We start from the raw sequence: 23349 nt of genomic DNA, 5'->3' as shown, positions 1-23349 counted from the left end.
TTGAGACGAATATTTGATGTCCACTGCAGCACTGAAGGGAGAAAACATTTCCTTCATACACTTGGGGCAATGGCTGCTTAGTCAACTGAAAACACTGAATTATGAGAATGGATTGAAAGTATAGACAAAGTCACCTTATCTAAAGCATTTACAAATAGCAGAGGATGGTTTCGATCCATCGACATCTGGGTTATGGGCCCAGCACGCTTCCGCTGCGCCACTCTGCTTGCTTTTTTGGGGAGTGGGACTTGTAAATATGTTTTAGTTGTCGTGGAAATCTTTGGGAATCAGTGGGAACCAATATTTCAGCAGCTGACTGGTTACAAAAATATGCATTTGTTGGATGTTGCAGCGAACTTGTTTCTAGTGATTTCCCCAATTCCAAATAAGAATCTTGAAAGTGTCCACTTAAGCAATGCAGACACAAGATATTTCACGAACACACTAGTGGGAATGAATGCCTAGGCATTTGAGAACATGGCAATGTGAGTATGGATAGAAGTAAGCATTGAACCACTCTGCCGTGAAGTAATTACAATGAGCACTTACTGGGCACACACATTAACTTAAGTGAAGATGCACAAACACAACAATGGGTATGTGTATGCATTTCTTCCAATAATCTTAAAGTAAAGTCCAGAAAGAATGGCAGTGGTGGGATTTGAACCCACGCCTCCACAGAGACTGGAGCCTAAATCCAGCGCCTTCGACCACTCGGCCACACTACCTTGTTTTTAGGTAATTGCTCCTGCTCCGCCCAGTTGTTCTGAAAACACTCTAAGCTAATTAGTCAACTGTCAATGTTCATAGTTCCACAAAGAGCAATCAGAGAAGCCAACTAAATAGTTTAGAACAATCAGTCACAGGAGCAACATTTAACAGTTGACCTCACTTTGACAAGTGTTTGCAAACTGAAATGAATGAGACATTGACCGTTAGCAAGGTTTTCCATTGCACTGCGAATGCCTGTTTCAAGTTTAACACTTTGGGCAATGATTGATTAGTTATCTAAAAACATGGCAACTTGGGTATGATGGAAAGGGTAGATCCAGCATGGAAACACCACTCATCCTTCTGCTAATGATTGTTGCTTCACACAAGTTCACTTAGCAATGCATGCAAGTCAGTATGAGGTCAGAGAATCACATCTTTGGCTTTACCAGGTACCTTTCATTGTTAATGGCAGTGGTGGGATTTGAACCCACGCCTCCTGAGAGACTGGAGCCTTAATCCAGCTCCTTTGACCACTCGGCCACACTACCTGCAAACGCTACATTTGCATCAGCTTCTTGAGACGAATATTTGATGTCCACTGCAGCACTGAAGGGAGAAAACATTTCCTTCATACACTTGGGGCAATGGCTGCTTAGTCAACTGAAAACACTGAATTATGAGAATGGATTGAAAGTATAGACAAAGTCACCTTATCTAAAGCATTTACAAATAGCAGAGGATGGTTTCGATCCATCGACATCTGGGTTATGGGCCCAGCACGCTTCCGCTGCGCCACTCTGCTTGCTTTTTTGGGGAGTGGGACTTGTAAATATGTTTTAGTTGTCGTGGAAATCTTTGGGAATCAGTGGGAACCAATATTTCAGCAGCTGACTGGTTACAAAAATATGCATTTGTTGGATGTTGCAGCGAACTTGTTTCTAGTGATTTCCCCAATTCCAAATAAGAATCTTGAAAGTGTCCACTTAAGCAATGCAGACACAAGATATTTCACGAACACACTAGTGGGAATGAATGCCTAGGCATTTGAGAACATGGCAATGTGAGTATGGATAGAAGTAAGCATTGAACCACTCTGCCGTGAAGTAATTACAATGAGCACTTACTGGGCACACACATTAACTTAAGTGAAGATGCACAAACACAACAATGGGTATGTGTATGCATTTCTTCCAATAATCTTAAAGTAAAGTCCAGAAAGAATGGCAGTGGTGGGATTTGAACCCACGCCTCCACAGAGACTGGAGCCTAAATCCAGCGCCTTCGACCACTCGGCCACACTACCTTGTTTTTAGGTAATTGCTCCTGCTCCGCCCAGTTGTTCTGAAAACACTCTAAGCTAATTAGTCAACTGTCAATGTTCATAGTTCCACAAAGAGCAATCAGAGAAGCCAACTAAATAGTTTAGAACAATCAGTCACAGGAGCAACATTTAACAGTTGACCTCACTTTGACAAGTGTTTGCAAACTGAAATGAATGAGACATTGACCGTTAGCAAGGTTTTCCATTGCACTGCGAATGCCTGTTTCAAGTTTAACACTTTGGGCAATGATTGATTAGTTATCTAAAAACATGGCAACTTGGGTATGATGGAAAGGGTAGATCCAGCATGGAAACACCACTCATCCTTCTGCTAATGATTGTTGCTTCACACAAGTTCACTTAGCAATGCATGCAAGTCAGTATGAGGTCAGAGAATCACATCTTTGGCTTTACCAGGTACCTTTCATTGTTAATGGCAGTGGTGGGATTTGAACCCACGCCTCCTGAGAGACTGGAGCCTTAATCCAGCTCCTTTGACCACTCGGCCACACTACCTGCAAACGCTACATTTGCATCAGCTTCTTGAGACGAATATTTGATGTCCACTGCAGCACTGAAGGGAGAAAACATTTCCTTCATACACTTGGGGCAATGGCTGCTTAGTCAACTGAAAACACTGAATTATGAGAATGGATTGAAAGTATAGACAAAGTCACCTTATCTAAAGCATTTACAAATAGCAGAGGATGGTTTCGATCCATCGACATCTGGGTTATGGGCCCAGCACGCTTCCGCTGCGCCACTCTGCTTGCTTTTTTGGGGAGTGGGACTTGTAAATATGTTTTAGTTGTCGTGGAAATCTTTGGGAATCAGTGGGAACCAATATTTCAGCAGCTGACTGGTTACAAAAATATGCATTTGTTGGATGTTGCAGCGAACTTGTTTCTAGTGATTTCCCCAATTCCAAATAAGAATCTTGAAAGTGTCCACTTAAGCAATGCAGACACAAGATATTTCACGAACACACTAGTGGGAATGAATGCCTAGGCATTTGAGAACATGGCAATGTGAGTATGGATAGAAGTAAGCATTGAACCACTCTGCCGTGAAGTAATTACAATGAGCACTTACTGGGCACACACATTAACTTAAGTGAAGATGCACAAACACAACAATGGGTATGTGTATGCATTTCTTCCAATAATCTTAAAGTAAAGTCCAGAAAGAATGGCAGTGGTGGGATTTGAACCCACGCCTCCACAGAGACTGGAGCCTAAATCCAGCGCCTTCGACCACTCGGCCACACTACCTTGTTTTTAGGTAATTGCTCCTGCTCCGCCCAGTTGTTCTGAAAACACTCTAAGCTAATTAGTCAACTGTCAATGTTCATAGTTCCACAAAGAGCAATCAGAGAAGCCAACTAAATAGTTTAGAACAATCAGTCACAGGAGCAACATTTAACAGTTGACCTCACTTTGACAAGTGTTTGCAAACTGAAATGAATGAGACATTGACCGTTAGCAAGGTTTTCCATTGCACTGCGAATGCCTGTTTCAAGTTTAACACTTTGGGCAATGATTGATTAGTTATCTAAAAACATGGCAACTTGAGTATGATGGAAAGGGTAGATCCAGCATGGAATCACCACTCATCCTTCTGCTAATGATTGTTGCTTCACACAAGTTCACTTAGCAATGCATGCAAGTCAGTATGAGGTCAGAGAATCACATCTTTGGCTTTACCAGGTACCTTTCATTGTTAATGGCAGTGGTGGGATTTGAACCCACGCCTCCTGAGAGACTGGAGCCTTAATCCAGCTCCTTTGACCACTCGGCCACACTACCTGCAAACGCTACATTTGCATCAGCTTCTTGAGACGAATATTTGATGTCCACTGCAGCACTGAAGGGAGAAAACATTTCCTTCATACACTTGGGGCAATGGCTGCTTAGTCAACTGAAAACACTGAATTATGAGAATGGATTGAAAGTATAGACAAAGTCACCTTATCTAAAGCATTTACAAATAGCAGAGGATGGTTTCGATCCATCGACATCTGGGTTATGGGCCCAGCACGCTTCCGCTGCGCCACTCTGCTTGCTTTTTTGGGGAGTGGGACTTGTAAATATGTTTTAGTTGTCGTGGAAATCTTTGGGAATCAGTGGGAACCAATATTTCAGCAGCTGACTGGTTACAAAAATATGCATTTGTTGGATGTTGCAGCGAACTTGTTTCTAGTGATTTCCCCAATTCCAAATAAGAATCTTGAAAGTGTCCACTTAAGCAATGCAGACACAAGATATTTCACGAACACACTAGTGGGAATGAATGCCTAGGCATTTGAGAACATGGCAATGTGAGTATGGATAGAAGTAAGCATTGAACCACTCTGCCGTGAAGTAATTACAATGAGCACTTACTGGGCACACACATTAACTTAAGTGAAGATGCACAAACACAACAATGGGTATGTGTATGCATTTCTTCCAATAATCTTAAAGTAAAGTCCAGAAAGAATGGCAGTGGTGGGATTTGAACCCACGCCTCCACAGAGACTGGAGCCTAAATCCAGCGCCTTCGACCACTCGGCCACACTACCTTGTTTTTAGGTAATTGCTCCTGCTCCGCCCAGTTGTTCTGAAAACACTCTAAGCTAATTAGTCAACTGTCAATGTTCATAGTTCCACAAAGAGCAATCAGAGAAGCCAACTAAATAGTTTAGAACAATCAGTCACAGGAGCAACATTTAACAGTTGACCTCACTTTGACAAGTGTTTGCAAACTGAAATGAATGAGACATTGACCGTTAGCAAGGTTTTCCATTGCACTGCGAATGCCTGTTTCAAGTTTAACACTTTGGGCAATGATTAATTAGTTATCTAAAAACATGGCAACTTGAGTATGATGGAAAGGGTAGATCCAGCATGGAATCACCACTCATCCTTCTGCTAATGATTGTTGCTTCACACAAGTTCACTTAGCAATGCATGCAAGTCAGTATGAGGTCAGAGAATCACATCTTTGGCTTTACCAGGTACCTTTCATTGTTAATGGCAGTGGTGGGATTTGAACCCACGCCTCCTGAGAGACTGGAGCCTTAATCCAGCTCCTTTGACCACTCGGCCACACTACCTGCAAACGCTACATTTGCATCAGCTTCTTGAGACGAATATTTGATGTCCACTGCAGCACTGAAGGGAGAAAACATTTCCTTCATACACTTGGGGCAATGGCTGCTTAGTCAACTGAAAACACTGAATTATGAGAATGGATTGAAAGTATAGACAAAGTCACCTTATCTAAAGCATTTACAAATAGCAGAGGATGGTTTCGATCCATCGACATCTGGGTTATGGGCCCAGCACGCTTCCGCTGCGCCACTCTGCTTGCTTTTTTGGGGAGTGGGACTTGTAAATATGTTTTAGTTGTCGTGGAAATCTTTGGGAATCAGTGGGAACCAATATTTCAGCAGCTGACTGGTTACAAAAATATGCATTTGTTGGATGTTGCAGCGAACTTGTTTCTAGTGATTTCCCCAATTCCAAATAAGAATCTTGAAAGTGTCCACTTAAGCAATGCAGACACAAGATATTTCACGAACACACTAGTGGGAATGAATGCCTAGGCATTTGAGAACATGGCAATGTGAGTATGGATAGAAGTAAGCATTGAACCACTCTGCCGTGAAGTAATTACAATGAGCACTTACTGGGCACACACATTAACTTAAGTGAAGATGCACAAACACAACAATGGGTATGTGTATACATTTCTTCCAATAATCTTAAAGTAAAGTCCAGAAAGAATGGCAGTGGTGGGATTTGAACCCACGCCTCCACAGAGACTGGAGCCTAAATCCAGCGCCTTCGACCACTCGGCCACACTACCTTGTTTTTAGGGAATTGCTCCTGCTCCGCCCAGTTGTTCTGAAAACACTCTAAGCTAATTAGTCAACTGTCAATGTTCATAGTTCCACAAAGAGCAATCAGAGAAGCCAACTAAATAGTTTAGAACAATCAGTCACAGGAGCAACATTTAACAGTTGACCTCACTTTGACAAGTGTTTGCAAACTGAAATGAATGAGACATTGACCGTTAGCAAGGTTTTCCATTGCACTGCGAATGCCTGTTTCAAGTTTAACACTTTGGGCAATGATTGATTAGTTATCTAAAAACATGGCAACTTGAGTATGATGGAAAGGGTAGATCCAGCATGGAATCACCACTCATCCTTCTGCGAAAGATTGTTGCTTCACACAAGTTCACTTAGCAATGCATGCAAGTCAGTATGAGGTCAGAGAATCACATCTTCGGCTTTACCAGGTACCTTTCATTGTTAATGGCAGTGGTGGGATTTGAACCCACGCCTCCTGAGAGACTGGAGCCTTAATCCAGCGCCTTTGACCACTCGGCCACACTACCTGCAAACGCTACATTTGCATCAGCTTCTTGAGACGAATATTTGATGTCCACTGCAGCACTGAAGGGAGAAAACATTTCCTTCATACACTTGGGGCAATGGCTGCTTAGTCAACTGAAAACACTGAATTATGAGAATGGATTGAAAGTATAGACAAAGTCACCTTATCTAAAGCATTTACAAATAGCAGAGGATGGTTTCGATCCATCGACATCTGGGTTATGGGCCCAGCACGCTTCCGCTGCACCACTCTGCTTGCTTTTTTGGGGAATGGGACTTGTAAATATGTTTTAGTTGTCGTGGAAATCTTTGGGAATCAGTGGGAACCAATATTTCAGCAGCTGACTGGTTACAAAAATATGCATTTGTTGGATGTTGCAGCGAACTTGTTTCTAGTGATTTCCCCAATTCCAAATAAGAATCTTGAAAGTGTCCACTTAAGCAATGCAGACACAAGATATTTCACGAACACACTAGTGGGAATGAATGCCTAGGCATTTGAGAACATGGCAATGTGAGTATGGATAGAAGTAAGCATTGAACCACTCTGCCGTGAAGTAATTACAATGAGCACTTACTGGGCACACACATTAACTTAAGTGAAGATGCACAAACACAACAATGGGTATGTGTATGCATTTCTTCCAATAATCTTAAAGTAAAGTCCAGAAAGAATGGCAGTGGTGGGATTTGAACCCACGCCTCCACAGAGACTGGAGCCTAAATCCAGCGCCTTCGACCACTCGGCCACACTACCTTGTTTTTAGGTAATTGCTCCTGCTCCGCCCAGTTGTTCTGAAAACACTCTAAGCTAATTAGTCAACTGTCAATGTTCATAGTTCCACAAAGAGCAATCAGAGAAGCCAACTAAATAGTTTAGAACAATCAGTCACAGGAGCAACATTTAACAGTTGACCTCACTTTGACAAGTGTTTGCAAACTGAAATGAATGAGACATTGACCGTTAGCAAGGTTTTCCATTGCACTGCGAATGCCTGTTTCAAGTTTAACACTTTGGGCAATGATTGATTAGTTATCTAAAAACATGGCAACTTGAGTATGATGGAAAGGGTAGATCCAGCATGGAATCACCACTCATCCTTCTGCGAAAGATTGTTGCTTCACACAAGTTCACTTAGCAATGCATGCAAGTCAGTATGAGGTCAGAGAATCACATCTTCGGCTTTACCAGGTACCTTTCATTGTTAATGGCAGTGGTGGGATTTGAACCCACGCCTCCTGAGAGACTGGAGCCTTAATCCAGCGCCTTTGACCACTCGGCCACACTACCTGCAAACGCTACATTTGCATCAGCTTCTTGAGACGAATATTTGATGTCCACTGCAGCACTGAAGGGAGAAAACATTTCCTTCATACACTTGGGGCAATGGCTGCTTAGTCAACTGAAAACACTGAATTATGAGAATGGATTGAAAGTATAGACAAAGTCACCTTATCTAAAGCATTTACAAATAGCAGAGGATGGTTTCGATCCATCGACATCTGGGTTATGGGCCCAGCACGCTTCCGCTGCACCACTCTGCTTGCTTTTTTGGGGAATGGGACTTGTAAATATGTTTTAGTTGTCGTGGAAATCTTTGGGAATCAGTGGGAACCAATATTTCAGCAGCTGACTGGTTACAAAAATATGCATTTGTTGGATGTTGCAGCGAACTTGTTTCTAGTGATTTCCCCAATTCCAAATAAGAATCTTGAAAGTGTCCACTTAAGCAATGCAGACACAAGATATTTCACGAACACACTAGTGGGAATGAATGCCTAGGCATTTGAGAACATGGCAATGTGAGTATGGATAGAAGTAAGCATTGAACCACTCTGCCGTGAAGTAATTACAATGAGCACTTACTGGGCACACACATTAACTTAAGTGAAGATGCACAAACACAACAATGGGTATGTGTATGCATTTCTTCCAATAATCTTAAAGTAAAGTCCAGAAAGAATGGCAGTGGTGGGATTTGAACCCACGCCTCCACAGAGACTGGAGCCTAAATCCAGCGCCTTCGACCACTCGGCCACACTACCTTGTTTTTAGGTAATTGCTCCTGCTCCGCCCAGTTGTTCTGAAAACACTCTAAGCTAATTAGTCAACTGTCAATGTTCATAGTTCCACAAAGAGCAATCAGAGAAGCCAACTAAATAGTTTAGAACAATCAGTCACAGGAGCAACATTTAACAGTTGACCTCACTTTGACAAGTGTTTGCAAACTGAAATGAATGAGACATTGACCGTTAGCAAGGTTTTCCATTGCACTGCGAATGCCTGTTTCAAGTTTAACACTTTGGGCAATGATTGATTAGTTATCTAAAAACATGGCAACTTGAGTATGATGGAAAGGGTAGATCCAGCATGGAATCACCACTCATCCTTCTGCAAAAGATTGTTGCTTCACACAAGTTCACTTAGCAATGCATGCAAGTCAGTATGAGGTCAGAGAATCACATCTTTGGCTTTACCAGGTATCTTTCATTGTTAATGGCAGTGGTGGGATTTGAACCCACGCCTCCTGAGAGACTGGAGCCTTAATCCAGCGCCTTTGACCACTCGGCCACACTACCTGCAAACGCTACATTTGCATCAGCTTCTTGAGACGAATATTTGATGTCCACTGCAGCACTGAAGGGAGAAAACATTTCCTTCATACACTTGGGGCAATGGCTGCTTAGTCAACTGAAAACACTGAATTATGAGAATGGATTGAAAGTATAGACAAAGTCACCTTATCTAAAGCATTTACAAATAGCAGAGGATGGTTTCGATCCATCGACATCTGGGTTATGGGCCCAGCACGCTTCCGCTGCGCCACTCTGCTTGCTTTTTTGGGGAATGGGACTTGTAAATATGTTTTAGTTGTCGTGGAAATCTTTGGGAATCAGTGGGAACCAATATTTCAGCAGCTGACTGGTTACAAAAATATGCATTTGTTGGATGTTGCAGCGAACTTGTTTCTAGTGATTTCCCCAATTCCAAATAAGAATCTTGAAAGTGTCCACTTAAGCAATGCAGACACAAGATATTTCACGAACACACTAGTGGGAATGAATGCCTAGGCATTTGAGAACATGGCAATGTGAGTATGGATAGAAGTAAGCATTGAACCACTCTGCCGTGAAGTAATTACAATGAGCACTTACTGGGCACACACATTAACTTAAGTGAAGATGCACAAACACAACAATGGGTATGTGTATGCATTTCTTCCAATAATCTTAAAGTAAAGTCCAGAAAGAATGGCAGTGGTGGGATTTGAACCCACGCCTCCACAGAGACTGGAGCCTAAATCCAGCGCCTTCGACCACTCGGCCACACTACCTTGTTTTTAGGTAATTGCTCCTGCTCCGCCCAGTTGTTCTGAAAACACTCTAAGCTAATTAGTCAACTGTCAATGTTCATAGTTCCACAAAGAGCAATCAGAGAAGCCAACTAAATAGTTTAGAACAATCAGTCACAGGAGCAACATTTAACAGTTGACCTCACTTTGACAAGTGTTTGCAAACTGAAATGAATGAGACATTGACCGTTAGCAAGGTTTTCCATTGCACTGCGAATGCCTGTTTCAAGTTTAACACTTTAAGTTTAACCCACGCCTCCTGAGAGACTGGAGCCTTAATCCAGCTCCTTTGACCACTCGGCCACACTACCTGCAAACGCTACATTTGCATCAGCTTCTTGAGACGAATATTTGATGTCCACTGCAGCACTGAAGGGAGAAAACATTTCCTTCATACACTTGGGGCAATGGCTGCTTAGTCAACTGAAAACACTGAATTATGAGAATGGATTGAAAGTATAGACAAAGTCACCTTATCTAAAGCATTTACAAATAGCAGAGGATGGTTTCGATCCATCGACATCTGGGTTATGGGCCCAGCACGCTTCCGCTGCGCCACTCTGCTTGCTTTTTTGGGGAGTGGGACTTGTAAATATGTTTTAGTTGTCGTGGAAATCTTTGGGAATCAGTGGGAACCAATATTTCAGCAGCTGACTGGTTACAAAAATATGCATTTGTTGGATGTTGCAGCGAACTTGTTTCTAGTGATTTCCCCAATTCCAAATAAGAATCTTGAAAGTGTCCACTTAAGCAATGCAGACACAAGATATTTCACGAACACACTAGTGGGAATGAATGCCTAGGCATTTGAGAACATGGCAATGTGAGTATGGATAGAAGTAAGCATTGAACCACTCTGCCATGAAGTAATTACAATGAGCACTTACTGGGCACACACATTAACTTAAGTGAAGATGCACAAACACAACAATGGGTATGTGTATGCATTTCTTCCAATAATCTTAAAGTAAAGTCCAGAAAGAATGGCAGTGGTGGGATTTGAACCCACGCCTCCACAGAGACTGGAGCCTAAATCCAGCGCCTTCGACCACTCGGCCACACTACCTTGTTTTTAGGTAATTGCTCCTGCTCCGCCCAGTTGTTCTGAAAACACTCTAAGCTAATTAGTCAACTGTCAATGTTCATAGTTCCACAAAGAGCAATCAGAGAAGCCAACTAAATAGTTTAGAACAATCAGTCACAGGAGCAACATTTAACAGTTGACCTCACTTTGACAAGTGTTTGCAAACTGAAATGAATGAGACATTGACCGTTAGCAAGGTTTTCCATTGCACTGCGAATGCCTGTTTCAAGTTTAACACTTTGGGCAATGATTGATTAGTTATCTAAAAACATGGCAACTTGAGTATGATGGAAAGGGTAGATCCAGCATGGAATCACCACTCATCCTTCTGCTAATGATTGTTGCTTCACACAAGTTCACTTAGCAATGCATGCAAGTCAGTATGAGGTCAGAGAATCACATCTTTGGCTTTACCAGGTACCTTTCATTGTTAATGGCAGTGGTGGGATTTGAACCCACGCCTCCTGAGAGACTGGAGCCTTAATCCAGCTCCTTTGACCACTCGGCCACACTACCTGCAAACGCTACATTTGCATCAGCTTCTTGAGACGAATATTTGATGTCCACTGCAGCACTGAAGGGAGAAAACATTTCCTTCATACACTTGGGGCAATGGCTGCTTAGTCAACTGAAAACACTGAATTATGAGAATGGATTGAAAGTATAGACAAAGTCACCTTATCTAAAGCATTTACAAATAGCAGAGGATGGTTTCGATCCATCGACATCTGGGTTATGGGCCCAGCACGCTTCCGCTGCGCCACTCTGCTTGCTTTTTTGGGGAGTGGGACTTGTAAATATGTTTTAGTTGTCGTGGAAATCTTTGGGAATCAGTGGGAACCAATATTTCAGCAGCTGACTGGTTACAAAAATATGCATTTGTTGGATGTTGCAGCGAACTTGTTTCTAGTGAACATGACAATGTGAGTATGGATAGAAGTAAGCATTGAACCACTCTGCCATGAAGTAATTACAATGAGCACTTACTGGGCACACACATTAACTTAAGTGAAGATGCACAAACACAACAATGAGTATGTGTATGCATTTCTTCCAATAATCTTAAAGTAAAGTCCAGAAAGAATGGCAGTGGTGGGATTTGAACCCACGCCTCCACAGAGACTGGAGCCTAAATCCAGCGCCTTCGACCACTCGGCCACACTACCTTGTTTTTAGGGAATTGCTCCTGCTCCGCCCAGTTGTTCTGAAAACACTCTAAGCTAATTAGTCAACTGTCAATGTTCATAGTTCCACAAAGAGCAATCAGAGAAGCCAACTAAATAGTTTAGAACAATCAGTCACAGGAGCAACATTTAACAGTTGACCTCATTTTGACAAGTGTTTGCAAACTGAAATGAATAAGACATTGACCGTTAGCAAGGTTTTCCATTGCACTGCGAATGCCTGTTTCAAATTTAACACTTTGGGCAATGATTGATTAGTTATCTAAAAACATGGCAACTTGAGTATGATGGAAAGGGAAGAGCGAGCATGGAATCACCACTCATCCTTCTGCTAATGATTGTTGCTTCACACAAGTTCACTTAGCAATGCATGCAAGTCAGTATGAGGTCAGAGAATCACATCTTTGGCTTTACCAGGTACCTTTCATTGTTAATGGCAGTGGTGGGATTTGAACCCACACCTCCTGAGAGACTGGAGCCTTAATCCAGCGCCTTTGACCACTCGGCCACACTACCTGTAAATGCTACATTTGCATCAGCTTCTTGAGACGAATATTTGATGTCCACTGCAGCACTGAAGGGAGAAAACATTTCCTTCATACACTTGGGGCAATGGCTGCTTAGTCAACTGAAAACATTGAATTATGAGAATGGATTGAAAGTATAGACAAATTCACCTTATCTAAAGCACTTACAAATAGCAGAGGATGGTTTCGATCCATCGACATCTGGGTTATGGGCCCAGCACGCTTCCGCTGCGCCACTCTGCTTGCTTTTTTGGGGAGTGGGACTTGTAAATATGTTTTAGTTGTCGTGGAAATCTTTGGGAATCAGTGGGAACCAATATTTCAGCAGCTGACTGGTTACAAAAATATGCATTTCTTGGATGTTGCAGCGAACTTGTTTCTAGTGAACATGACAATGTGAGTATGGATAGAAGTAAGCATTGAACCACTCTGCCATGAAGTAATTACAATGAGCACTTACTGGGCACACACATTAACTTAAGTGAAGATGCACAAACACAACAATGAGTATGTGTATGCATTTCTTCCAATAATCTTAAAGTAAAGTCCAGAAAGAATGGCAGTGGTGGGATTTGAACCCACGCCTCCACAGAGACTGGAGCCTAAATCCAGCGCCTTCGACCACTCGGCCACACTACCTTGTTTTTAGTGAATTGCTCCTGCTCCGCCCAGTTGTTCTGAAAACACTCTAAGCTAATTAGTCAACTGTCAATGTTCATAGTTCCACAAAGAGCAATCAGAGAAGCCAACTAAATAGTTTAGAACAATCAGTCACAGGAGCAACATTTAACAGTTGACCTCATTTTGACAAGTGTTTGCAAACTGAAATGAATAAGACATTGACCGTTAGCAAGGTTTTCCATTGCACTGCGAATGCCTGTTTCAAATTTAACACTTTGGGCAATGATTGATTAGTTATCTAAAAACATGGCAACTTGAGTATGATGGAAAGGGAAGAGCGAGCATGGAATCACCACTCATCCTTCTGCTAATGATTGTTGCTTCACACAAGTTCACTTAGCAATGCATGCAAGTCAGTATGAGGTCAGAGAATCACATCTTTGGCTTTACCAGGTACCTTTCATTGTTAATGGCAGTGGTGAGATTTGAACCCACGCCTCCTGAGAGACTGGAGCCTTAATCCAGCGCCTTTGACCACTCGGCCACACTACCTGTAAATGCTACATTTGCATCAGCTTCTTGAGACGAATATTTGATGTCCACTGCAGCACTGAAGGGAGAAAACATTTCCTTCATACACTTGGGGCAATGGCTGCTTAGTCAACTGAAAACATTGAATTATGAGAATGGATTGAAAGTATAGACAAATTCACCTTATCTAAAGCATTTACAAATAGCAGAGGATGGTTTCGATCCATCGACATCTGGGTTATGGGCCCAGCACGCTTCCGCTGCGCCACTCTGCTTGCTTTTTTGGGGAGTGGGACTTGTAAATATGTTTTAGTTGTCGTGGAAATCTTTGGGAATCAGTGGGAACCAATATTTCAGCAGCTGACTGGTTACAAAAATATGCATTTCTTGGATGTTGCAGCGAACTTGTTTCTAGTGATTTCCCCAATTCCAAATAAGAATCTTGAAAGTGTCCACTTAAGCAATGCAGACACAAGATATTTCACGAACACACTAGTGGGAATGAATGCCTAGGCATTTGAGAACATGACAATGTGAGTATGGATAGAAGTAAGCATTGAACCACTCTGCCATGAAGTAATTACAATGAGCACTTACTGGGCACACACATTAACTTAAGTGAAGATGCACAAACACAACAATGAGTATGTGTATGCATTTCTTCCAATAATCTTAAAGTAAAGTCCAGAAAGAATGGCAGTGGTGGGATTTGAACCCACGCCTCCACAGAGACTGGAGCCTAAATCCAGCGCCTTCGACCACTCGGCCACACTACCTTGTTTTTAGGTAATTGCTCCTGCTCCGCCCAGTTGTTCTGAAAACACTCTAAGCTAATTAGTCAACTGTCAATGTTCATAGTTCCACAAAGAGCAATCAGAGAAGCCAACTAAATAGTTTAGAACAATCAGTCACAGGAGCAACATTTAACAGTTGACCTCACTTTGACAAGTGTTTGCAAACTGAAATGAATAAGACATTGACCGTTAGCAAGGTTTTCCATTGCACTGCGAATGCCTGTTTCAAGTTTAACACTTTGGGCAATGATTGATTAGTTATCTAAAAGCATGGCAACTTGAGTATGATGGAAAGGGTAGATCCAGCATGGAATCACCACTCATCCTTCTGCTAATGATTGTTGCTTCACACAAGTTCACTTAGCAATGCATGCAAGTCAGTTTGAGGTCAGAGAATCACATCTTTGGCTTTACCAGGTACCTTTCATTGTTAATGGCAGTGGTGGGATTTGAACCCACGCCTCCTGAGAGACTGGAGCCTTAATCCAGCGCCTTTGACCACTCGGCCACACTACCTGTAAATGCTACATTTGCATCAGCTTCTTGAGACGAATATTTGATGTCCACTGCAGCACTGAAGGGAGAAAACATTTCCTTCATACACTTGGGGCAATGGCTGCTTTGTCAACTGAAAACATTGAATTATGAGAATGGATTGAAAGTATAGACAAATTCACCTTATCTAAAGCATTTACAAATAGCAGACGATGGTTTCGATCCATCGACATCTGGGTTATGGGCCCAGCACGCTTCCGCTGCGCCATTCTGCTTGCTTTTTTGGGGAGTGGGACTTGTAAATATGTTTTAGTTGTCGTGGAAATCTTTGGGAATCAGTGGGAACCAATATTTCAGCAGCTGACTGGTTACAAAAATATGCATTTGTTGGATGTTGCAGCGAACTTGTTTCTAGTGATTTCCCCAATTCCAAATAAGAATCTTGAAAGTGTCCACTTAAGCAATGCAGACACAAGATATTTCACGAACACACTAGTGGGAATGAATGCCTAGGCATTTGAGAACATGACAATGTGAGTATGGATAGAAGTAAGCATTGAACCACTCTGCCATGAAGTAATTACAATGAGCACTTACTGGGCACACACATTAACTTAAGTGAAGATGCACAAACACAACAATGAGTATGTGTATGCATTTCTTCCAATAATCTTAAAGTAAAGTCCAGAAAGAATGGCAGTGGTGGGATTTGAACCCACGCCTCCACAGAGACTGGAGCCTAAATCCAGCGCCTTCGACCACTCGGCCACACTACCTTGTTTTTAGGGAATTGCTCCTGCTCCGCCCAGTTGTTCTGAAAACACTCTAAGCTAATTAGTCAACTGTCAATGTTCATAGTTCCACAAAGAGCAATCAGAGAAGCCAACTAAATAGTTTAGAACAATCAGTCACAGGAGCAACATTTAACAGTTGACCTCATTTTGACAAGTGTTTGCAAACTGAAATGAATAAGACATTGACCGTTAGCAAGGTTTTCCATTGCACTGCGAATGCCTGTTTCAAATTTAACACTTTGGGCAATGATTGATTAGTTATCTAAAAACATGGCAACTTGAGTATGATGGAAAGGGAAGAGCGAGCATGGAATCACCACTCATCCTTCTGCTAATGATTGTTGCTTCACACAAGTTCACTTAGCAATGCATGCAAGTCAGTATGAGGTCAGAGAATCACATCTTTGGCTTTACCAGGTACCTTTCATTGTTAATGGCAGTGGTGGGATTTGAACCCACGCCTCCTGAGAGACTGGAGCCTTAATCCAGCGCCTTTGACCACTCGGCCACACTACCTGTAAATGCTACATTTGCATCAGCTTCTTGAGACGAATATTTGATGTCCACTGCAGCACTGAAGGGAGAAAACATTTCCTTCATACACTTGGGGCAATGGCTGCTTAGTCAACTGAAAACATTGAATTATGAGAATGGATTGAAAGTATAGACAAATTCACCTTATCTAAAGCATTTACAAATAGCAGACGATGGTTTCGATCCATCGACATCTGGGTTATGGGCCCAGCACGCTTCCGCTGCGCCATTCTGCTTGCTTTTTTGGGGAGTGGGACTTGTAAATATGTTTTAGTTGTCGTGGAAATCTTTGGGAATCAGTGGGAACCAATATTTCAGCAGCTGACTGGTTACAAAAATATGCATTTGTTGGATGTTGCAGCGAACTTGTTTCTAGTGATTTCCCCAATTCCAAATAAGAATCTTGAAAGTGTCCACTTAAGCAATGCAGACACAAGATATTTCACGAACACACTAGTGGGAATGAATGCCTAGGCATTTGAGAACATGACAATGTGAGTATGGATAGAAGTAAGCATTGAACCACTCTGCCATGAAGTAATTACAATGAGCACTTACTGGGCACACACATTAACTTAAGTGAAGATGCACAAACACAACAATGAGTATGTGTATGCATTTCTTCCAATAATCTTAAAGTAAAGTCCAGAAAGAATGGCAGTGGTGGGATTTGAACCCACGCCTCCACAGAGACTGGAGCCTAAATCCAGCGCCTTCGACCACTCGGCCACACTACCTTGTTTTTAGGGAATTGCTCCTGCTCCGCCCAGTTGTTCTGAAAACACTCTAAGCTAATTAGTCAACTGTCAATGTTCATAGTTCCACAAAGAGCAATCAGAGAAGCCAACTAAATAGTTTAGAACAATCAGTCACAGGAGCAACATTTAACAGTTGACCTCATTTTGACAAGTGTTTGCAAACTGAAATGAATAAGACATTGACCGTTAGCAAGGTTTTCCATTGCACTGCGAATGCCTGTTTCAAGTTTAACACTTTGGGCAATGATTGATTAGTTATCTAAAAACATGGCAACTTGAGTATGATGGAAAGGGTAGATCCAGCATGGAATCACCAATCATCCTTCTGCGAAAGATTGTTGCTTCACACAAGTTCACTTAGCAATGCATGCAAGTCAGTATGAGGTCAGAGAATCACATCTTTGGCTTTACCAGGTACCTTTCATTGTTAATGGCAGTGGTGGGATTTGAACCCACGCCTCCTGAGAGACTGGAGCCTTAATCCAGCGCCTTTGACCACTCGGCCACACTACCTGCAAACGCTACATTTGCATCAGCTTCTTGAGACGAATATTTGATGTCCACTGCAGCACTGAAGGGAGAAAACATTTCCTTCATACACTTGGGGCAATGGCTGCTTAGTCAACTGAAAACACTGAATTATGAGAATGGATTGAAAGTATAGACAAAGTCACCTTATCTAAAGCATTTACAAATAGCAGAGGATGGTTTCGATCCATCGACATCTGGGTTATGGGCCCAGCACGCTTCCGCTGCGCCACTCTGCTTGCTTTTTTGGGGAATGGGACTTGTAAATATGTTTTAGTTGTCGTGGAAATCTTTGGGAATCAGTGGGAACCAATATTTCAGCAGCTGACTGGTTACAAAAATATGCATTTGTTGGATGTTGCAGCGAACTTGTTTCTAGTGATTTCCCCAATTCCAAATAAGAATCTTGAAAGTGTCCACTTAAGCAATGCAGACACAAGATATTTCACGAACACACTAGTGGGAATGAATGCCTAGGCATTTGAGAACATGACAATGTGAGTATGGATAGAAGTAAGCATTGAACCACTCTGCCATGAAGTAATTACAATGAGCACTTACTGGGCACACACATTAACTTAAGTGAAGATGCACAAACACAACAATGAGTATGTGTATGCATTTCTTCCAATAATCTTAAAGTAAAGTCCAAAAAGAATGGCAGTGGTGGGATTTGAACCCACGCCTCCACAGAGACTGGAGCCTAAATCCAGCGCCTTCGACCACTCGGCCACACTACCTTTTTATAGGTAATTGCTCCTGCTCCGCCCAGTTGTTCTGAAAACACTCTAAGCTAATTAGTCAACTGTCAATGTTCATAGTTCCACAAAGAGCAATCAGAGAAGCCAACTAAATAGTTTAGAACAATCAGTCACAGGAGCAACATTTAACAGTTGACCTCACTTTGACAAGTGTTTGCAAACTGAAATGAATGAGACATTGACCGTTAGCAAGGTTTTCCATTGCACTGCGAATGCCTGTTTCAAGTTTAACACTTTGGGCAATGATTGATTAGTTATCTAAAAACATGGCAACTTGAGTATGATGGAAAGGGTAGATCCAGCATGGAATCACCACTCATCCTTCTGCTAATGATTGTTGCTTCACACAAGTTCACTTAGCAATGCATGCAAGTCAGTATGAGGTCAGAGAATCACATCTTTGGCTTTACCAGGTACCTTTCATTGTTAATGGCAGTGGTGGGATTTGAACCCACGCCTCCTGAGAGACTGGAGCCTTAATCCAGCGCCTTTGACCACTCGGCCACACTACCTGTAAATGCTACATTTGCATCAGCTTCTTGAGACGAATATTTGATGTCCACTGCAGCACTGAAGGGAGAAAACATTTCCTTCATACACTTGGGGCAATGGCTGCTTAGTCAACTGAAAACATTGAATTATGAGAATGGATTGAAAGTATAGACAAATTCACCTTATCTAAAGCACTTACAAATAGCAGAGGATGGTTTCGATCCATCGACATCTGGGTTATGGGCCCAGCACGCTTCCGCTGCGCCACTCTGCTTGCTTTTTTGGGGAGTGGGACTTGTAAATATGTTTTAGTTGTCGTGGAAATCTTTGGGAATCAGTGGGAACCAATATTTCAGCAGCTGACTGGTTACAAAAATATGCATTTCTTGGATGTTGCAGCGAACTTGTTTCTAGTGATTTCCCCAATTCCAAATAAGAATCTTGAAAGTGTCCACTTAAGCAATGCAGACACAAGATATTTCACGAACACACTAGTGGGAATGAATGCCTAGGCATTTGAGAACATGACAATGTGAGTATGGATAGAAGTAAGCATTGAACCACTCTGCCATGAAGTAATTACAATGAGCACTTACTGGGCACACACATTAACTTAAGTGAAGATGCACAAACACAACAATGAGTATGTGTATGCATTTCTTCCAATAATCTTAAAGTAATGTCCAGAAAGAATGGCAGTGGTGGGATTTGAACCCACGCCTCCACAGAGACTGGAGCCTAAATCCAGCACCTTCGACCACTCGGCCACACTACCTTGTTTTTAGGTAATTGCTCCTGCTCCGCCCAGTTGTTCTGAAAACACTCTAAGCTAATTAGTCAACTGTCAATGTTCATAGTTCCACAAAGAGCAATCAGAGAAGCCAACTAAATAGTTTAGAACAATCAGTCACAGGAGCAACATTTAACAGTTGACCTCACTTTGACAAGTGTTTGCAAACTGAAATGAATAAGACATTGACCGTTAGCAAGGTTTTCCATTGCACTGCGAATGCCTGTTTCAAGTTTAACACTTTGGGCAATGATTGATTAGTTATCTAAAAGCATGGCAACTTGAGTATGATGGAAAGGGTAGATCCAGCATGGAATCACCACTCATCCTTCTGCTAATGATTGTTGCTTCACACAAGTTCACTTAGCAATGCATGCAAGTCAGTATGAGGTCAGAGAATCACATCTTTGGCTTTACCAGGTACCTTTCATTGTTAATGGCAGTGGTGGGATTTGAACCCACGCCTCCTGAGAGACTGGAGCCTTAATCCAGCGCCTTTGACCACTCGGCCACACTACCTGTAAATGCTACATTTGCATCAGCTTCTTGAGACGAATATTTGATGTCCACTGCAGCACTGAAGGGAGAAAACATTTCCTTCATACACTTGGGGGAATGGCTGCTTAGTCAACTGAAAACATTGAATTATGAGAATGGATTGAAAGTATAGACAAATTCACCTTATCTAAAGCACTTACAAATAGCAGAGGATGGTTTCGATCCATCGACATCTGGGTTATGGGCCCAGCAAGCTTCCGCTGCGCCACTCTGCTTGCTTTTTTGGGGAGTGGGACTTGTAAATATGTTTTAGTTGTCGTGGAAATCTTTGGGAATCAGTGGGAACCAATATTTCAGCAGCTGACTGGTTACAAAAATATGCATTTCTTGGATGTTGCAGCGAACTTGTTTCTAGTGAACATGACAATGTGAGTATGGATAGAAGTAAGCATTGAACCACTCTGCCATGAAGTAATTACAATGAGCACTTACTGGGCACACACATTAACTTAAGTGAAGATGCACAAACACAACAATGAGTATGTGTATGCATTTCTTCCAATAATCTTAAAGTAAAGTCCAGAAAGAATGGCAGTGGTGGGATTTGAACCCACGCCTCCACAGAGACTGGAGCCTAAATCCAGCGCCTTCGACCACTCGGCCACACTACCTTGTTTTTAGGGAATTGCTCCTGCTCCGCCCAGTTGTTCTGAAAACACTCTAAGCTAATTAGTCAACTGTCAATGTTCATAGTTCCACAAAGAGCAATCAGAGAAGCCAACTAAATAGTTTAGAACAATCAGTCACAGGAGCAACATTTAACAGTTGACCTCATTTTGACAAGTGTTTGCAAACTGAAATGAATAAGACATTGACCGTTAGCAAGGTTTTCCATTGCACTGCGAATGCCTGTTTCAAGTTTAACACTTTGGGCAATGATTGATTAGTTATCTAAAAGCATGGCAACTTGAGTATGATGGAAAGGGTAGATCCAGCATGGAATCACCACTCATCCTTCTGCTAATGATTGTTGCTTCACACAAGTTCACTTAGCAATGCATGCAAGTCAGTATGAGGTCAAAGAATCACATCTTTGGCTTTACCAGGTACCTTTCATTGTTAATGGCAGTGGTGGGATTTGAACCCACGCCTCCTGAGAGACTGGAGCCTTAATCCAGCGCCTTTGACCACTCGGCCACACTGCCTGTAAATGCTACATTTGCATCAGCTTCTTGAGACGAATATTTGATGTCCACTGCAGCACTGAAGGGAGAAAACATTTCCTTCATACACTTGGGGCAATGGCTGCTTAGTCAACTGAAAACATTGAATTATGAGAATGGATTGAAAGTATAGACAAATTCACCTTATCTAAAGCACTTACAAATAGCAGAGGATGGTTTCGATCCATCGACATCTGGGTTATGGGCCCAGCACGCTTCCGCTGCGCCACTCTGCTTGCTTTTTTGGGGAGTGGGACTTGTAAATATGTTTTAGTTGTCGTGGAAATCTTTGGGAATCAGTGGGAACCAATATTTCAGCAGCTGACTGGTTACAAAAATATGCATTTCTTGGATGTTGCAGCGAACTTGTTTCTAGTGAACATGACAATGTGAGTATGGATAGAAGTAAGCATTGAACCACTCTGCCATGAAGTAATTACAATGAGCACTTACTGGGCACACACATTAACTTAAGTGAAGATGCACAAACACAACAATGAGTATGTGTATGCATTTCTTCCAATAATCTTAAAGTAAAGTCCAGAAAGAATGGCAGTGGTGGGATTTGAACCCACGCCTCCACAGAGACTGGAGCCTAAATCCAGCGCCTTCGACCACTCGGCCACACTACCTTGTTTTTAGGGAATTGCTCCTGCTCCGCCCAGTTGTTCTGAAAACACTCTAAGCTAATTAGTCAACTGTCAATGTTCATAGTTCCACAAAGAGCAATCAGAGAAGCCAACTAAATAGTTTAGAACAATCAGTCACAGGAGCAACATTTAACAGTTGACCTCATTTTGACAAGTGTTTGCAAACTGAAATGAATAAGACATTGACCGTTAGCAAGGTTTTCCATTGCACTGCGAATGCCTGTTTCAAATTTAACACTTTGGGCAATGATTGATTAGTTATCTAAAAACGTGACAACTTGAGTATGATGGAAAGGGAAGAGCGAGCATGGAATCACCACTCATCCTTCTGCTAATGATTGTTGCTTCACACAAGTTCACTTAGCAATGCATGCAAGTCAGTATGAGGTCAGAGAATCACATCTTTGGCTTTACCAGGTACCTTTCATTGTTAATGGCAGTGGTGAGATTTGAACCCACGCCTCCTGAGAGACTGGAGCCTTAATCCAGCGCCTTTGACCACTCGGCCACACTACCTGTAAATGCTACATTTGCATCAGCTTCTTGAGACGAATATTTGATGTCCACTGCAGCACTGAAGGGAGAAAACATTTCCTTCATACACTTGGGGCAATGGCTGCTTAGTCAACTGAAAACATTGAATTATGAGAATGGATTGAAAGTATAGACAAATTCACCTTATCTAAAGCATTTACAAATAGCAGAGGATGGTTTCGATCCATCGACATCTGGGTTATGGGCCCAGCACGCTTCCGCTGCGCCACTCTGCTTGCTTTTTTGGGGAGTGGGACTTGTAAATATGTTTTAGTTGTCGTGGAAATCTTTGGGAATCAGTGGGAACCAATATTTCAGCAGCTGACTGGTTACAAAAATATGCATTTGTTGGATGTTGCAGCGAACTTGTTTCTAGTGATTTCCCCAATTCCAAATAAGAATCTTGAAAGTGTCCACTTAAGCAATGCAGACACAAGATATTTCACGAACACACTAGTGGGAATGAATGCCTAGGCATTTGAGAACATGACAATGTGAGTATGGATAGAAGTAAGCATTGAACCACTCTGCCATGAAGTAATTACAATGAGCACTTACTGGGCACACACATTAACTTAAGTGAAGATGCACAAACACAACAATGAGTATGTGTATGCATTTCTTCCAATAATCTTAAAGTAAAGTCCAGAAAGAATGGCAGTGGTGGGATTTGAACCCACGCCTCCACAGAGACTGGAGCCTAAATCCAGCGCCTTCGACCACTCGGCCACACTACCTTGTTTTTAGGTAATTGCTCCTGCTCCGCCCAGTTGTTCTGAAAA

The 23349-nt window shown here is 42.2% G+C and overlaps 28 non-coding genes across 28 annotated transcripts; all 28 read right to left on the bottom strand.

Moving 5' to 3' along the window:
- Positions 1-646: 646 nt before the first annotated feature.
- On the bottom strand, positions 647-728 carry trnal-uag (transfer RNA leucine (anticodon UAG)). Its single transcript has one exon. It is a non-coding gene; the product is annotated as a tRNA-Leu (tRNA).
- Positions 729-1935: 1207 nt separating this feature from the next.
- trnal-uag (transfer RNA leucine (anticodon UAG)) lies at positions 1936-2017 on the bottom strand. The gene has a single exon. It is a non-coding gene; the product is annotated as a tRNA-Leu (tRNA).
- Positions 2018-3224: 1207 nt separating this feature from the next.
- trnal-uag (transfer RNA leucine (anticodon UAG)) lies at positions 3225-3306 on the bottom strand. Its single transcript has one exon. It is a non-coding gene; the product is annotated as a tRNA-Leu (tRNA).
- A 1207-nt stretch (positions 3307-4513) lies between these two features.
- On the bottom strand, positions 4514-4595 carry trnal-uag (transfer RNA leucine (anticodon UAG)). Its single transcript has one exon. It is a non-coding gene; the product is annotated as a tRNA-Leu (tRNA).
- A 1207-nt stretch (positions 4596-5802) lies between these two features.
- On the bottom strand, positions 5803-5884 carry trnal-uag (transfer RNA leucine (anticodon UAG)). Its single transcript has one exon. It is a non-coding gene; the product is annotated as a tRNA-Leu (tRNA).
- A 452-nt stretch (positions 5885-6336) lies between these two features.
- Positions 6337-6418, bottom strand: trnal-aag (transfer RNA leucine (anticodon AAG)). Its single transcript has one exon. It is a non-coding gene; the product is annotated as a tRNA-Leu (tRNA).
- A 673-nt stretch (positions 6419-7091) lies between these two features.
- Positions 7092-7173, bottom strand: trnal-uag (transfer RNA leucine (anticodon UAG)). Its single transcript has one exon. It is a non-coding gene; the product is annotated as a tRNA-Leu (tRNA).
- A 452-nt stretch (positions 7174-7625) lies between these two features.
- Positions 7626-7707, bottom strand: trnal-aag (transfer RNA leucine (anticodon AAG)). The gene has a single exon. It is a non-coding gene; the product is annotated as a tRNA-Leu (tRNA).
- A 673-nt stretch (positions 7708-8380) lies between these two features.
- Positions 8381-8462, bottom strand: trnal-uag (transfer RNA leucine (anticodon UAG)). The gene has a single exon. It is a non-coding gene; the product is annotated as a tRNA-Leu (tRNA).
- A 452-nt stretch (positions 8463-8914) lies between these two features.
- On the bottom strand, positions 8915-8996 carry trnal-aag (transfer RNA leucine (anticodon AAG)). Its single transcript has one exon. It is a non-coding gene; the product is annotated as a tRNA-Leu (tRNA).
- A 673-nt stretch (positions 8997-9669) lies between these two features.
- trnal-uag (transfer RNA leucine (anticodon UAG)) lies at positions 9670-9751 on the bottom strand. Its single transcript has one exon. It is a non-coding gene; the product is annotated as a tRNA-Leu (tRNA).
- Positions 9752-10753: 1002 nt separating this feature from the next.
- trnal-uag (transfer RNA leucine (anticodon UAG)) lies at positions 10754-10835 on the bottom strand. The gene has a single exon. It is a non-coding gene; the product is annotated as a tRNA-Leu (tRNA).
- A 1102-nt stretch (positions 10836-11937) lies between these two features.
- On the bottom strand, positions 11938-12019 carry trnal-uag (transfer RNA leucine (anticodon UAG)). Its single transcript has one exon. It is a non-coding gene; the product is annotated as a tRNA-Leu (tRNA).
- A 1102-nt stretch (positions 12020-13121) lies between these two features.
- trnal-uag (transfer RNA leucine (anticodon UAG)) lies at positions 13122-13203 on the bottom strand. Its single transcript has one exon. It is a non-coding gene; the product is annotated as a tRNA-Leu (tRNA).
- A 1207-nt stretch (positions 13204-14410) lies between these two features.
- trnal-uag (transfer RNA leucine (anticodon UAG)) lies at positions 14411-14492 on the bottom strand. The gene has a single exon. It is a non-coding gene; the product is annotated as a tRNA-Leu (tRNA).
- Positions 14493-14944: 452 nt separating this feature from the next.
- Positions 14945-15026, bottom strand: trnal-aag (transfer RNA leucine (anticodon AAG)). The gene has a single exon. It is a non-coding gene; the product is annotated as a tRNA-Leu (tRNA).
- A 673-nt stretch (positions 15027-15699) lies between these two features.
- Positions 15700-15781, bottom strand: trnal-uag (transfer RNA leucine (anticodon UAG)). The gene has a single exon. It is a non-coding gene; the product is annotated as a tRNA-Leu (tRNA).
- Positions 15782-16233: 452 nt separating this feature from the next.
- On the bottom strand, positions 16234-16315 carry trnal-aag (transfer RNA leucine (anticodon AAG)). Its single transcript has one exon. It is a non-coding gene; the product is annotated as a tRNA-Leu (tRNA).
- Positions 16316-16988: 673 nt separating this feature from the next.
- Positions 16989-17070, bottom strand: trnal-uag (transfer RNA leucine (anticodon UAG)). Its single transcript has one exon. It is a non-coding gene; the product is annotated as a tRNA-Leu (tRNA).
- A 452-nt stretch (positions 17071-17522) lies between these two features.
- Positions 17523-17604, bottom strand: trnal-aag (transfer RNA leucine (anticodon AAG)). The gene has a single exon. It is a non-coding gene; the product is annotated as a tRNA-Leu (tRNA).
- Positions 17605-18277: 673 nt separating this feature from the next.
- Positions 18278-18359, bottom strand: trnal-uag (transfer RNA leucine (anticodon UAG)). Its single transcript has one exon. It is a non-coding gene; the product is annotated as a tRNA-Leu (tRNA).
- Positions 18360-18810: 451 nt separating this feature from the next.
- Positions 18811-18892, bottom strand: trnal-aag (transfer RNA leucine (anticodon AAG)). Its single transcript has one exon. It is a non-coding gene; the product is annotated as a tRNA-Leu (tRNA).
- A 673-nt stretch (positions 18893-19565) lies between these two features.
- trnal-uag (transfer RNA leucine (anticodon UAG)) lies at positions 19566-19647 on the bottom strand. The gene has a single exon. It is a non-coding gene; the product is annotated as a tRNA-Leu (tRNA).
- Positions 19648-20099: 452 nt separating this feature from the next.
- Positions 20100-20181, bottom strand: trnal-aag (transfer RNA leucine (anticodon AAG)). The gene has a single exon. It is a non-coding gene; the product is annotated as a tRNA-Leu (tRNA).
- Positions 20182-20749: 568 nt separating this feature from the next.
- On the bottom strand, positions 20750-20831 carry trnal-uag (transfer RNA leucine (anticodon UAG)). Its single transcript has one exon. It is a non-coding gene; the product is annotated as a tRNA-Leu (tRNA).
- A 452-nt stretch (positions 20832-21283) lies between these two features.
- trnal-aag (transfer RNA leucine (anticodon AAG)) lies at positions 21284-21365 on the bottom strand. The gene has a single exon. It is a non-coding gene; the product is annotated as a tRNA-Leu (tRNA).
- A 568-nt stretch (positions 21366-21933) lies between these two features.
- Positions 21934-22015, bottom strand: trnal-uag (transfer RNA leucine (anticodon UAG)). Its single transcript has one exon. It is a non-coding gene; the product is annotated as a tRNA-Leu (tRNA).
- A 1207-nt stretch (positions 22016-23222) lies between these two features.
- Positions 23223-23304, bottom strand: trnal-uag (transfer RNA leucine (anticodon UAG)). The gene has a single exon. It is a non-coding gene; the product is annotated as a tRNA-Leu (tRNA).
- Between the last annotated feature and the right edge of the window lie 45 nt (positions 23305-23349).

This window comes from Anarhichas minor, unplaced genomic scaffold (assembly GCF_050575085.1).
Source record: "Anarhichas minor isolate MPS153535 unplaced genomic scaffold, ASM5057508v1 ptg000028l, whole genome shotgun sequence".
NCBI lineage: Eukaryota > Metazoa > Chordata > Actinopteri > Perciformes > Anarhichadidae > Anarhichas > Anarhichas minor.
The sequence above is the reverse complement of the archived record's forward strand: the minus strand, read 5'-3'. Positions and strand labels throughout refer to the sequence as shown.